Source organism: Saimiri boliviensis, chromosome 17, assembly GCF_048565385.1.
Source record: "Saimiri boliviensis isolate mSaiBol1 chromosome 17, mSaiBol1.pri, whole genome shotgun sequence".
NCBI lineage: Eukaryota > Metazoa > Chordata > Mammalia > Primates > Cebidae > Saimiri > Saimiri boliviensis.
In genome coordinates this window covers 25620922-25634800 of record NC_133465.1, presented here as the reverse complement: position 1 = coordinate 25634800, position 13879 = coordinate 25620922, and positions in this window count along the sequence as shown.

Genomic DNA, 13879 nt, shown 5'->3' with positions numbered 1-13879 from the left:
CATTGTCTGAGATTCACCCACGTTGTTCCATGTATCAATAGATGCTTACTTCCTACTGCTAAGTAGTATCCCATTGTAGGAATATAGGCCAATTTGTTTATTCATTTTCCCGTTCATGAATTTTTGGGCTGTTTCCAGTTCTTAGCAATTATGAATAAGGTTGCTATAAACATTTTCATGCAGTACTTTTTGTAGATATTTGTTTGCATTTCTCTTATATTAAGGAGTGGAGCTGCTGGGTCAAGGGTAGGTATATTTTAACTTTATAAGGAATTACCAAACTGGTTTCCAAGGTGGTTGTGCTCTTTCACGTTTTCTCCAGCAACAGACAGGCATTTCATCTGCTCTACATACTCCACAACCTTTGTTGTGAACTGATATTTCATTGTTCAAGATTTTGCTTACTTTTTTTTTTTTCTCTTGAGATGGAGTTTTGCTCTTGTTACCCAGGCTGGAGTGCAATGGCGCGATCTCGGCTCACCACAACCTCTGCCTCCTGGGTTCAGGCAATTCTCCTGCCTCAGCCTCCTGAGTAGCTGGGACTACAGGCATGCGCCACCATGTCCAACTAATTTTTTGAATTTTTAGTAGAGACAGGGTTTCACCATGTTGACCAGGATGGTCTCGATCTCTTGACCTTGTGATCCACCCGCCTCGGCCTCCCAAAGTGCTGGGATTACAGGCGTGAGCCACCGTGCCTGGCTGCTTACTTTTATTAAACTGCCATTTTATTGTTGAGTTGAAAGAGTTCTTTATACGTTCTGAATAGCGGCCTACTGTCAGAAATATGCTTTGAAAATAATTTCTTATGTGTGTCTATTTTATATAATAATGATATATTTTGTTGATAAGAGTTTTTGTTTTGATTTTTTTGGGGGGAGTGGTGGGGGACAGAGTCTCACTCAGTCACCCAGGGTGAAATGTTGTGACACTTTCATGACTCACTGCAGCCTCAATCTCCCAGGCTCAAGCCATGCTCCCACCTCAGCCTCCCAAGTAGCTGGGACCACAGGCATGTGCCACTATGCCTGGCCAATTTTTAATGTACTTTTACATTTACAGAGATGGGGTCTCATTATGTTGTCCAGGCTGGTCTCAAATTCCTGTGCTGAAGCAACCCTCCTGCCTTAGCCTCCCAAAGTGCTGGAATTACAGGCATGAGCCACCATGCCTGGCTTGTTCTAATTTTTATGAAGTCTAATTTATCATTTATTTTTGATTTCAGAGTTTTCAGAGTTTTGTCTGAGACATTTTTGACTATCCTGTAAACATATTTCCCTGCTTTCTTCAATAAGCCTTATAATTTTAGCTTCTATATTTAGAACTAGGATTCATCTCTAAATGTGGTGTGGTGTGAGGTCAGACATTTGTTTTTGTTTTTTGGTTTTTTGGTTTTTTTTGCACACATATCTTGTTTAAGCACAATTTGTTGAAAATACTTTTCCTTTGAGTTACTTTTCTGCTTTTGTCAAAAATTAATTCACCATAAACATGTGTAACTATTTATGTACTCTCTGGTCTGCTGCAGTGATTGATGTGTCTATCTTCATGCCAATATCAAACTGTCTTAATTACTGTAGCTTTATGGTAAGTCTTGAAGTCAAGTCGTTTAACTTCTTCAGCCTTCTTTTTCCAAGATTGTTTAGGCTATTCTAGGTCATGTGCATTTCCATATAAATTTTAGAATTATTTTATCTATTTCTATTTTTAAAAAACCTTATGGAGTTATGATTTGAATCATGTTGAACTATGGATCACTGTGGGAAGATCTGACATCTTAACAATATTGAATTTTCCAACTCACAAATATAGCATATCTCTCCATTTATTTAGGTCTTCTCTAACTTTTCTCAGCAATATTTTGTAGTTTTCAATATAGAGGATTTACATATCTTTTGTTAAATTTAAGATCAAGTATTTTATATTTTTATAAAATTGTGAATACATTTTTAATTTTAGTTTCTGTTGTTTTCTGCCAATATGTAGAAATACAACTGATTTTCTTTATGCATCTTACAGTCTGAGATACTGTTAAGTTTATGTAAATAGTTCTTTGTTCATTCCTCAGGCTTTTATTATAAAATTGTATACTATCTGTGAATTTGAATTAATTAAATAGAACTTCTGTTTACAGAAATAAATTCTTCCTTTTGAGTCTTTATGCTTTTAGTTTCCCTTGCATTATTGAACAGGCTAGAGCCTTCATAAAATATTGAAGAGAAGATTCAACATTCTGGCCTTCTTTTTCTAATATTAGGGCAAAAACATTCAGGGCTTCCCCATCAAGTATTAACAATAGACTCTTGTACTGCTCTCTATCAGATTAAGGATTCTAGTTTGCTAGAGGATGATTATTCTAATTTGCTGAGAATTACTGCCATTAATGAGTGCTGGATATTGTTAAATGCCTTTTTTCCATTTATTAGGATGATCATATACATTTTTTGCTTTAACATATTAATTACACAGATTACAGTGATTCGTTTTCAAATGTTGAACCAAACTTGTGTTCCTGAGATAAACTTCAATTGATCATGATAGAGTATTCTTTTTATATATTTCTGAAAAATTTTTTGTTACAGATCCTTGCATCTATGTTAATGAAGAATATTTCTTCTCTTGTAATGTCTCCGTCATGGTTTAATATCAAGGATCAACTCATAAAATGGTAAGATGTTAAAACATATTTTTTCCTCCTCTATTTTCTGGAAGACATTGTGAAAGATGATACTACTTCTTCCTTAAATGTTTGCTAGAATTCACCTGTGAAGCCACTGGAACTGAGAATTTGTTGAAATGTTTCCATTTAAAAATTCTATTTTTTTCATAGGGATAGTTATTCAGAATTTCTATATCATCTTGTGTTGGTTCTGGTTTTCTAGGCAGTTGGTCAGTTGACTTTCTCAAGGCTTTTGCTCATTTCTTCTGAATTGTAGCATTTTCTTGCATGACGTTTCTTGCAATATTTTCTTTTTATTCTTTTAACATCTGTAGGATTTATAATAATATTCATTCCTTAATTCATGTTAGTATATTACAATAACTTGTGTTTTTCCTCTTTTTGTGTTTTGGCCTAGCTAGAAGTTTATCAAATGTATTAATCTTTCTAAGAGCAATTTCTGGATTTCTTGTTTTTCTATTTTTAACTTTTTAAAATTTCTGCTCTTATCTTTATTATTTCCTTTCATCTACCTACTTTATGTTTAATTCCTTATTTTTGTTTTTGGTTTTTATTGGTAGAAACTTAGATCATTAATTTATACCTTTCTTCCTAATATAAACATTCAAACTTAACATTGGTTTCCTCTAAGCACTGAATTAGCCTCATCCCTTGCTTATTTATTTGGATATTAGTTAATAATTACAAAAAATAATGACAGTTATTAAAATAAAATTTAAAAACAATAAAATATTCTTTGTACAGATTCATCTTTGTTAGTATTTCTTTACATTTCCAAGTTCTCTCTTGGTTCTTCTTACTATATATATGTGTAGGTGTGTTTTCTGAAACATTGGAAGGTAATTTATATATATTGTTGACCCTTATCACTAAATAATTCAGTATTCCAAGAGTAGGAGTACTTTCTTACATAACCACTGCAATTACTAAATTCATACATTTACATTTGTCAAGTTTCTTTAGCCTTAGGTAATCTAGAATGTTTCTAAGTCTTTCCTTATCATTTAGGGTAATAACATTTTTTGAAAAATACAGCCCTTCTACCATTTAATAGAAAGTTATTCATTCTGAGTTGTGTAATGTTTCCTTGTGATTAGGTTTAGGTCATACACTATCTTAGGATTTCACATTTGGAGATACACAATGTCCATTTTCCCTCATTGGTGACGTTAATTTGATCATTTATTCAAAATGTTGCCAATTTTTTGATAATACATTTATTTATTCTTATTTAACTGACAATTAGTATATGAGGGGCACTTAAAATTATGCAAGTATCTTTCTCTCATCAAAATGCGCCTCCCTAGATTTAGTACCCATTGATAATTCTTGCCCATTTTTACTATGATGATCACAAAATGATGATTTCCAAGCTCCAACACTCCTTCCATATTGACTAGTTAGCCCTCAATACTCTAATGCCAGCAAGAATCCTCCCTTCTCCTGTATGTCTGCATATATGTTTGTATTTATGCTATTTATTTATCTCATCTATCTATCTATCTATCTATCTAATCTATATATTGAATATATCTGTCTACCTACCTAATGAATCTATTATGGGTATTAATTCATGCATTTCTATTTTTACATGATTTGTCATTCATTACTGTTCTTAATCGTTTTGGTGTTCAAATTTTTAGAAATTTCGTCAGTGAGAACTGCTGAAAGCTAGCTCCTGTGTCCCTCTAACATCCTCCCACCATTTTTTAAATCACTTTCTTATTTTCTTGTATAGAAAGATATTCCAGGTTTATCTTTTACCCCGGTTCCAGCCCTGGAATCTGAAAAGCCCTAGCCTAGTTTCTTTGAGAAACAGTAGTAAAGACAAAATTATGGTTACTATTTATACTTATTATTCCTGGAGTATATTTGCTTCTTGGCCCTTTAGCAAACAGAGTTAAGAAATACATGCATGGACATACATATGTACATGCATATTTACATAAATATACATAGCACAAACCTAGATGTGCATACATGCATGCACATACATATTCACGTAAACATGTATACACACATACACATACATATTTAGAGATATTCCCAGTTCCAATCCATCCTCCATAGAATTATCTTGTGACTTCTCCTGTCTCTATTGTTTATATACCTTCTTTCACAGTGAGAACTTTGACCCTCAGTATCATCAACACATCTCTTTTGGCTGGGCACAGTGACTCACAGGTGTAATCCTAGCACTTTGGAAGGCCAAGGTGGGCAGACCACTTGAGTCCAAGAGTTTGAGACCAGCCTAGAAAACATAGTAAAACCCAATCTCAACTAAAAATAAAAAATAAAAAATTTGATAGGCATGGTGGTGCTTGCCTGTAGTCCGAGCTACTTGGGTTGCTGAGGTGAAAAGATCACCTGAGCCCAGGAGGTGGAGGCTGTAATGATCTTTGCTTATGCCACTATACTCCAGCATGGCTGACAGCGTGAGATCCTGTCTCAAACCAAACAAAGCAAAACCAAACCATTTACTCTTTTTTTCAGTTCTGCAGTATTTATAAAGTACATTCAGAATTGCTTCATTCAAACACTATGATAGGCAAACCTACTAAAAGGAATTAATCAATTACTTTCAATTCTCCACCATCACAATTCCAATCTGACCAAAACTAAAGGTAGTCAGAAGCTGTGTTCATAAGGTACTTGAAATAGTTTGTTCTTTATTCCCTTTCAGCTAGTTATAATATTAATTTGAAATACGATTAGGTTCATTTATCAGTTTGCTTTCAGTTTTAGGGTTCTCTCTTTTACATTTTTTGGCTTTAATTTAATTTAGGGGTTATAATAACATTTTATTATTAGCATGCGTCCAAAAGTCAAACATTTAAAAATACCTAATTAGAAAAGTGTCACTCTTTCTCGTACTTTTCCATCCCACCTCAACTCACATCTTATAGGTATCCAGTATCACTATCTTCTAGTTTACCCTCCTTGTGTTTTTTATGTAAAGATAAGCAGATGTGTGTATGTTTTCTTACCCTTTTTCTTACACATATGCTCATCTGTACTTTGATTTTTCACTTAAAAATATCTCTTTGAAATCATTTCATATTAGTTCACTCTATTAAATGAATTTGCCATAGTTTATTCAATAAGACTGCTTTGCTGAAGCTTTCAGGCAGATTCCAATTTTTTGAAATTTCAAGTAATGTTACAATAAATATCCTGTTCATGCATATTTTATATAGGTGTAGGTATTCCTAGAAGTGGCTCTCACAAATTATGATATGATAAATGGTCTTTATCATTTAGATTAAAATATTTTATAATTTTTCCTTGTGATTTCTTATTTGACCTGTATATTATTATTATTATTTAGAGATGTATAGTTTAATTTCAAAATGGTTATTTTTATTGGTTTCAAATGTAATGATGCCACTGCCATATAACTTACCCTATAAGATTTCAAACTTTTGAAGTATACTATGACTTGTTTAAGGCATTTATGTTATAGGGTGTATCTTGGTGAATACTCCATTTACAATTGAAAAGATTGTGCTTTTTGCAGTTACTGGGTTTAGTGTTCTATAAGTGTCAATTAGGTCAAAGCAGTTTATTGTGTCATTCATATATTTCATACCATTGCTGATTCTTTGTGTAATTATTTTATCAATGACTAAGAAGAGTGTTAAAATCAACTATAATAGCAGATATGTCTATTTCTATTTTAGCTCTGTTACTTTTTTCTTCATTATATTTTGAAACTCTGTTAAGTGTATATCCATTTACAATTGTTATGGCTTCCTGCCTTATCGACCGTTAAATAGCACATACCAAAAAATATGCTATTTTTCTTAACCTTAATACTCTCTATCTTGAAATTTATTTTGTCCGATGGTATTTTAGCCCCTATACTTGGTTACGGTTAGTGTTTGCATGGAGTATCTTTTCTTATCTTTTTACTTTCAATCTATTTTGTCTATTTTTAACCTGTATGTTAACCTATTAAAGTGGGTTTCTCGTGAGCAACATGTAGTTAGTTGTTTTATTTTTTCTGGCAACTTCTGCAACTTATTATTTTGTTTTCTGTTTGACTCTATGTTTTGAGGATTATGCATGCTGACAATATGTATAGCTCTAGTTCATTCATTATCACTGCTCTGTAATATACTATGTGACAAATATACCACAATCTAGTTTTTCATTCTGCTTTTGATTGCCACTTAGGTTTATGATTTTTTATATGTACAAACAATGCCAAAAATATACAGTCCTGTGCATGTCTCCTTCAGACATGTATGTTCCAAGGCAAAAGTAAGTGAACAATTTCTAGATCTTAGACTATGAGAATCATCTATCTTCACCATAAAAGTACTCACTTATGAGTACAAAAACGACGTCGTTTTGCTAGTTTACACTTTGATCAAGCATGAATGAGCATTTCTGTTGATCAACATCCTTTCCAACATGTGGTAACGTTACAAACACCCAAACATATCCCCACCACATGTACTATCTGACAGTTTTAAACGGACTCTCACTGCTATATAAATCTACATCTTTCATATGTATATTGGTCATTAAGCCTTCCTCAAGGACTTGCTCATTCATATACTCTACTCTCATTTTTTAAGCTAAGAAATCAAAATGTGGAAGTATGATTTGCCCAAGATCACACAGCAGTCATCAATTAGACATGAGTCCAGGTACTGTAACACTGAAAGTAATTTTTTTCTCTCTTTATCCATCCATCCATCTTAATACTGTATAGATTTTATGACTAGGGGTATATATGTGTGTGTATATATAATATATATATATATATATATATACATATATATATATGTGTGTATGTGTGTGTGTGTGTGTGTGTGTGTGTGAGAGAGAGAGAGAGAGAGAGAGAGAGAGAGAGATGAGATGAGATGAGATGAGATGAGATGAGATGAGATGAGATTAGTACGGGCCAGTATTTCTAAAATTCATTATTTGGGCTTGAGGTTTTCAGATCCAGTTCTGATAAATAGAACATCCAAGACAAATCACCTCCAATATACCCCTTCCCTCCAATCCTTTTCTCAAGTGAAATAGAAAGAAAATAAAGGAAAATCAATAACAACCTTAAGGAGATGTCCTCAGAAGACAGTCCCCAATCTTGCCTATCTTATAGAATGGACTTAAAGGCTGAACAAAAAAATGTGGGCATCAAGTCAGCCCCAGCAACCATGTTTTTCTCTCTTTCCAGCATACTTTCTAAGGCATTTCCCAGATTAGGATGGGGACCCAGGGCACTGGCCCAATTCCTATCCAGGAACAACTCTGGGAAGGCTGCTTCTGTGACTGCCATAGGACACCTGGCTCCTCCTGGCCCTCTCCCTGCCCCTGGCTCTCCTGGCCTTGCTGCTGCTGCTGCCTCAGGAATAATCATTAGCCTGGGGTTAGCAGCTGTGCCAGCAGCAGGCAGGACAAAGTCTTGCTGCCCTGGGCTGTAGCTGCAGAGAGCTAGCTGGGGAGGGAGGGCTCAGCTGCCCAAGTGCCAGGCATATGTCAAATCCAATTTGGGAGAGGATCTTGTTAAGCCTCCTTATCAGATGACACATCCTCCTTTAAAAAAAAAATCATCAGTTAGGAAGGCTTTGCAATGTCTACCAAGCACCCATGCTAAGGTCAGATAATGTTTTCTGTCAAGAATAGATTCTTTATATCCCATCAGTCCCTGGGTTCAGGGGAATTTGATTAGTCAGACAAGGCTTACCTATAAGCCTTGCTGATCCTAATCAGTCTCTGCCCTTCAAAAGCTTTACGACTCATTTTTTTGTGACCATATAGTCCAGCATCTTCACCAGTAAAGAGCACAGGGCTCTTTTTGTTCCCATCCTGTTACCCTTTCAAAATTATGGCACCAGCCAGGCATGGTGGCTCATGCCTATAATCCCAGCAGTTTGGGAGGCCAACCCGCATGGATCATTTGAGGTCAGGAGTTCGAAACCAGCCTGGCCAACATGGTGAAACCCAGTCTCTACTAAAAACACAAAAAACTTAGCTGGGCATGGTGGCAGGTGGCTATAGTCCCAGCTACTCAGGAGACTGAGGCAGGAGGATCGCTTGAACCCAGGAGGCAGAGGTTGCAATAAGTGGAGATGATGCCACTGCACTCCAGCCTGAGTGACAGAGCAAGACTCCATCTCAAAAAAAAAAAAAAAAAAAAAAAATATATATATATATATATATATATATATATATATAAATAAATATATATACACACATATATATATATAGGCACCCAAAATGATAAAACAGATTGTGAGTCTGTGGCAAAACAGTACTTTTATACATTGCTCGTGACAGCATAAGTTGTTCTAACCCTTTTGAAAAGATATTTTACAGTAGGTGTCAAAACTCAAAAGTATATGCACTCTGACATTCTACTCATGGGGTTTTCCAAACAGGAGAGTGGAACTAAAATTTATTGCCCATCTGTCCTGAGCTAGGCATGTTATTCTGCTGCTAATTCTGCAAGTCAAGCCTTGACACTTATTGTTCCCTTTTTATTGATGAGGAAATTAGAACAATGGCCAAGTGACTTATCTGTTATGGTACCATTATTATGAGGGAGAATCTGCATTCAAACGCAGTCTGATTCCAATCTCCTGTTTCTTCTCCTACAAAATACTGCCTTGGGAGAAAAATTTCTATGTATGAACATCTTCACTGCAGCATTATTTCTAATAGCAAAAGCTGAGGAAAGCAAGGTAGCTCATAACAGAAGAATGTTCTAGTAAATTATGAGAAGTTAACACAATGGATTATTTTGCTATCTTATAAATGAAAATTTTAAACATTATTTAGTGATATTGGGGAAATCACATCATATAACATTAAGTCAAGATAATAGAATACAAAATTATTTCTATATAATGATTATAACTATATTAAAATGCATCTCCATATGGAAAAAAATGCTCATGGGAACTTGGAATATAAAAGACCTTTTTTAAAAAGTATTAGTAACTAAAAGTGATTTCCTGAAATAGTCATTAGTGTTACAAAGTTGTATTTGAAGAAAGTCACTAGTCTTAGTGGAAAGAATAATATATTCAGAATAGAAGAGACCAACATCTGAATGCTATCTCTTCCATATTCTAAATTTATGAAACTGAGCAACTTATGTATAATCTCTGAGCCTCAGTCTTTTTCACTTATAAAACAGTGATAATATTAACCTCATAGGGTCATAGTGCAAGTTAAATGCATTAGAATGCCAACACATGCTGAATTCATCATAATAAATTTAATAACAAAAAAGACATCCCTGATAAATTTATTAACTAAATAAAAATGATGGTCCTTCGCAAGCTTCCACCACCTCCAACTTTTCTGTAGATTTTCAGTTGCAAGACAGGCAAAAAAAAAAAAAAGCAAAATTTCAGCCCACACACATAAGCATGTTTATCACATGGCAGCCAAGGGAGGTGGCTAAGTAAGAGAAACTCAGTCCTTGACCACATAATTCTTAGCTGAAACCAGCCACAGATCAAATGCTTCACCAAAATGGAATGCATTATATATTAATCCCTAGGCTCTGCCGTAAAACCAACCCTTCCTTGGTCCTTGGGTATTTACAAGATAAGGCCTTGTTACAGGCTGGGTAGTGATGCTCGCTGAAGCCTCTTAGGATGAATGTTCTCACTCCATAAGACTTTGTAAGCTTGTGTCTGTGGGATGTTGTGGGATGATTTCTCCAGCTTCAATATTGCTAAGAGTACAGGATACACACAATAGGATGGGACCTATTAATATTACTATGTGGTCTTATGGCTGAGCAGTTGTGCTCGCCAGGCTTTGGTTGCTCTCAGTCATGTCCCTATTTCCCAAATCAAGAGTAGGGTCAAGTAGGTTGGGGAGTGAGAAACTGGATGACATCAGACATGAAACACCTTCACTGGGGGCTAAGTAAGCACTGATGGGTTTTGAGTAACCAACAGTAGCGTGATCACAGTATCTTGACTATGGAATCTTCACCTGGGCTCTGTGCACAAACCCTAAGTGACCAATGGACGATGATCCTTTGGTTGGAGTAAGTAGTCTGCAACTCTAAGAAGAGGAGCTCTCTGCTTCTAGTCATGCCTGAAAAGAAGGGCAAAGAAAGCTGGAGTAGTGGGGTGGAGAAAGAATAATACTATTGAGATTTACTAAGTATCAAGTATATGTCAAGAATAAAAAGAGTCACGCCTGTAATTCCAGAACTTTGGGAGGCCAAGGCAGGAAGATTGCTTGAGCTCAGGGTTTCGAGACCAGCCTGGGCAACATGGCAAGACCTTGTCTCTACTAGAAATCAAAGACTGGCTGGGCATGGTCATGTACACCTATATCCTAGTTACTTAGGAGGCTGAGGAGGGAGGATCACTTGAGCCCAGGAAATCATAGTTGTGGTGAGCTATGATTGCACTACTGTACTCCAGCCTGTGGCAATATAGCAAGACACTGTCTTGAGAAAAAAAAAGAAGATGATGAAAATTAACCAGGCATGGTGACTCATCCCTATAATCTCAACACTTTGGGGGAATCAAGCAGGAAGATCACTTGAGCTCAAGAGTTTAAGACCAGCCTGAGCAACAAAGTGAGAACTTGTCTGTACCAAAAAAAAAAAAAAAATAGCTGGATGCAGTGGTGTGCACCTGTGGTCCCAATTACTCAGGAGGTTGAGGCAGGAGAATCACTTGAGCCCAGGAGTTCGAGGCTGCAGAGAGCTACGAGTAGGCCACTGCCCTCCAGCCTGGGAAACAGAGAGACCCTGTCTCTAAAAAAATAAAATGAGCTTGCTGATGTAGTACTCACCTCCTGCTAGAAAGATACAGATATCCCATCATTTAGAAGATGAAGAGCCTGAGACACCAGATTTGCATTTAGTCATCCATTATCTATTTGTTGAGCACTTACTATAGTCTAGAAACTATGCCTCAGAGGAGACAGGAAAGATCATCACAAGGTGGAATTTCTCATCCAGTGCCAAGCTTGTTCATGAGACTCCTCAGAACACACTATTCCCCGAAGCAGATGCTCTTAGATCAAGAAGAAATTGGTGGTGCAGTTGTCCAAACCAGCTAGTCCTTCCTGCCTGCACCTAGTTAAATGGAACAAACCTGAACAGGATTAGGAAAAGTGCTTTAAATGGTTCCACTTTAAGCAGTCCCTCAGCACAGCTCTTGGCTCATAGCAAAGGGAGGCACAGCTGGCATTCATCAATTGGGAAGACAGCATGTTCTGCCCCACAATCTAAACCCAGGCAGGTGGCTCTGGAAAGGTCTGTGAGAGAGAGACTTCTGCATGAGGCTGGCCCTTTTCCCGTCAAGTAGGAAGAACATAAGATTTGAAGCAAGAAAAAGAAAAAAAAAATACCCGATTGAACCTAACTCCACCACTTGCTTGCTGTTGTTTTTGGCAACATTTCTAACTTCTTAGATCCTCATCTGCAGAAAGGATTTTTGGGGGGAGCTAAAATCAAGTCAGGGATGTACCACAATTTGCCCAATACCTGGTACCTAGCATCATTCTTTCTCCCAGAATAATGTTTCTGTGTTGAAAACAGTGAGGGTTACGGGTTATCCTGAGAAGTGAGTGGCAGGTTCAGCCCGTGATGCAAAGAGTGGAGGCACAGACACAGCCAGCATTATTCCCCAGAGCTCATGGAGAAATCGCCTGGAGCCACCAAGAGCTGTGGGTAAGAGGAGGCAGACACAGGGCCAGGAGGCAGGGCAATCAGTTAAGACAATGAAGTCCAGCAGGTGCCAGGACAATCTGATAATTCCATCCAGCTCTGATTGTATAGCCCAGGGCCATGTCTAATGAGCACCCTGTGATTACTGTCTTGCAGAATTGGGTACCTAGAGATTTCAGGGAACCACTTAGAACAGAGAAACAACTTTCCCACCGTTGCTCATTTCAGTGACCAGTAATCTTCAGGGTCAACATGTTAGTTACAGCCAACTCCGTTTTGCTTTTGTCTCATTTAATTCTCTTGGGGCATGGAAAACAACTGCAAGCTTCGTCACCCCATTGCATACCCTGACTATCCAAGCGGATAGCACAGTCATGTGCTACATTAGCCAATCAACCTGTCAACAATTAGAGCATGTATCCATGTTTAAGGAGATTTGGAAATCTGAATTGCAGTGCACTAGAACTGATGTTTTCCAATCATCCATTCAGTGTTGGAATCTCCTCAATGTTGCCCATGACAAGCAGTCACTCAACCCCTGCTTGGATTCTTCCTGGGACTGGAGGCTGCCTACCACCCAAATAAACTATTTCATATAGACCTTAGTGCTGAGTATCAAGTACAGTGGATTCTCAATAGATGTTGAGAGATGAAGGCCATTAATTGATGGCTTTAATTGTTTTTCAATTATTCATCAGTCCATTTGTTAGCACTCCTTCTCTTCTTCACTTCTGGTCTTATGTGGCGTGGAGCTGCTCAAATATTTGCAAGTGTAACCAGGCTGAAATTTTTAATTCCTCCAAATATTCCTCCTATGGCTTTGTTCCTAGACCCTTTCCTATCCTGTTTCCCTCTTCTGGATAATGTTTCTTGCAGGATGTGACACTTAAAATTTAACAAGTTGAGGCCGGGTGCGGTGGCTCAAGCCTATAATCCCAGCACTTTGGGAGGCCGAGGCAGGTGGATCACAAGGTCAAGAGACTGAGACCATCCTGGTCAACATGGTGAAACCCCATCTCTACTAAAATACAAAAAAAATTAGCTGGGCCTGGTGGCGCGTGCCTGTAATCCCAGCTACTCAGGAGGCTGAGGCAGGAGAATTGCCTGAACCCAGGAGGCAGAGGTTGCGGTGAGCCGAGATCGCCCATTGCACTCCAGCCTGGGTAACAAGAGCGAAACTACATCTCAAAAAAAAAAAAAAAAAAATTTAACAAGTTGAAACACCGTATTTCAGCTGTAACTTGACCAACACTCCCCTTATTCAGGTATCTATGCTTTTACCCATGTAGCACAAATAGTATACATAGCTACATAGTGAAAATGTGTTCCAAACACATATAACAATTTTGACAGCAGATAATGGGGAGAAGGCTGATGGGATTCACTCCATATGGGTTTTGAAACCCCAAACTAGAGACAGACCCAGAGAAAGGCAGGAAGAAAGGGAAAGTATATGTTACCAGACATGAAACAGCATGAGATTAACACCCAAACCGTTTGGTGTAAGACAGTGTTGAGAGTATAGACAACTCTTG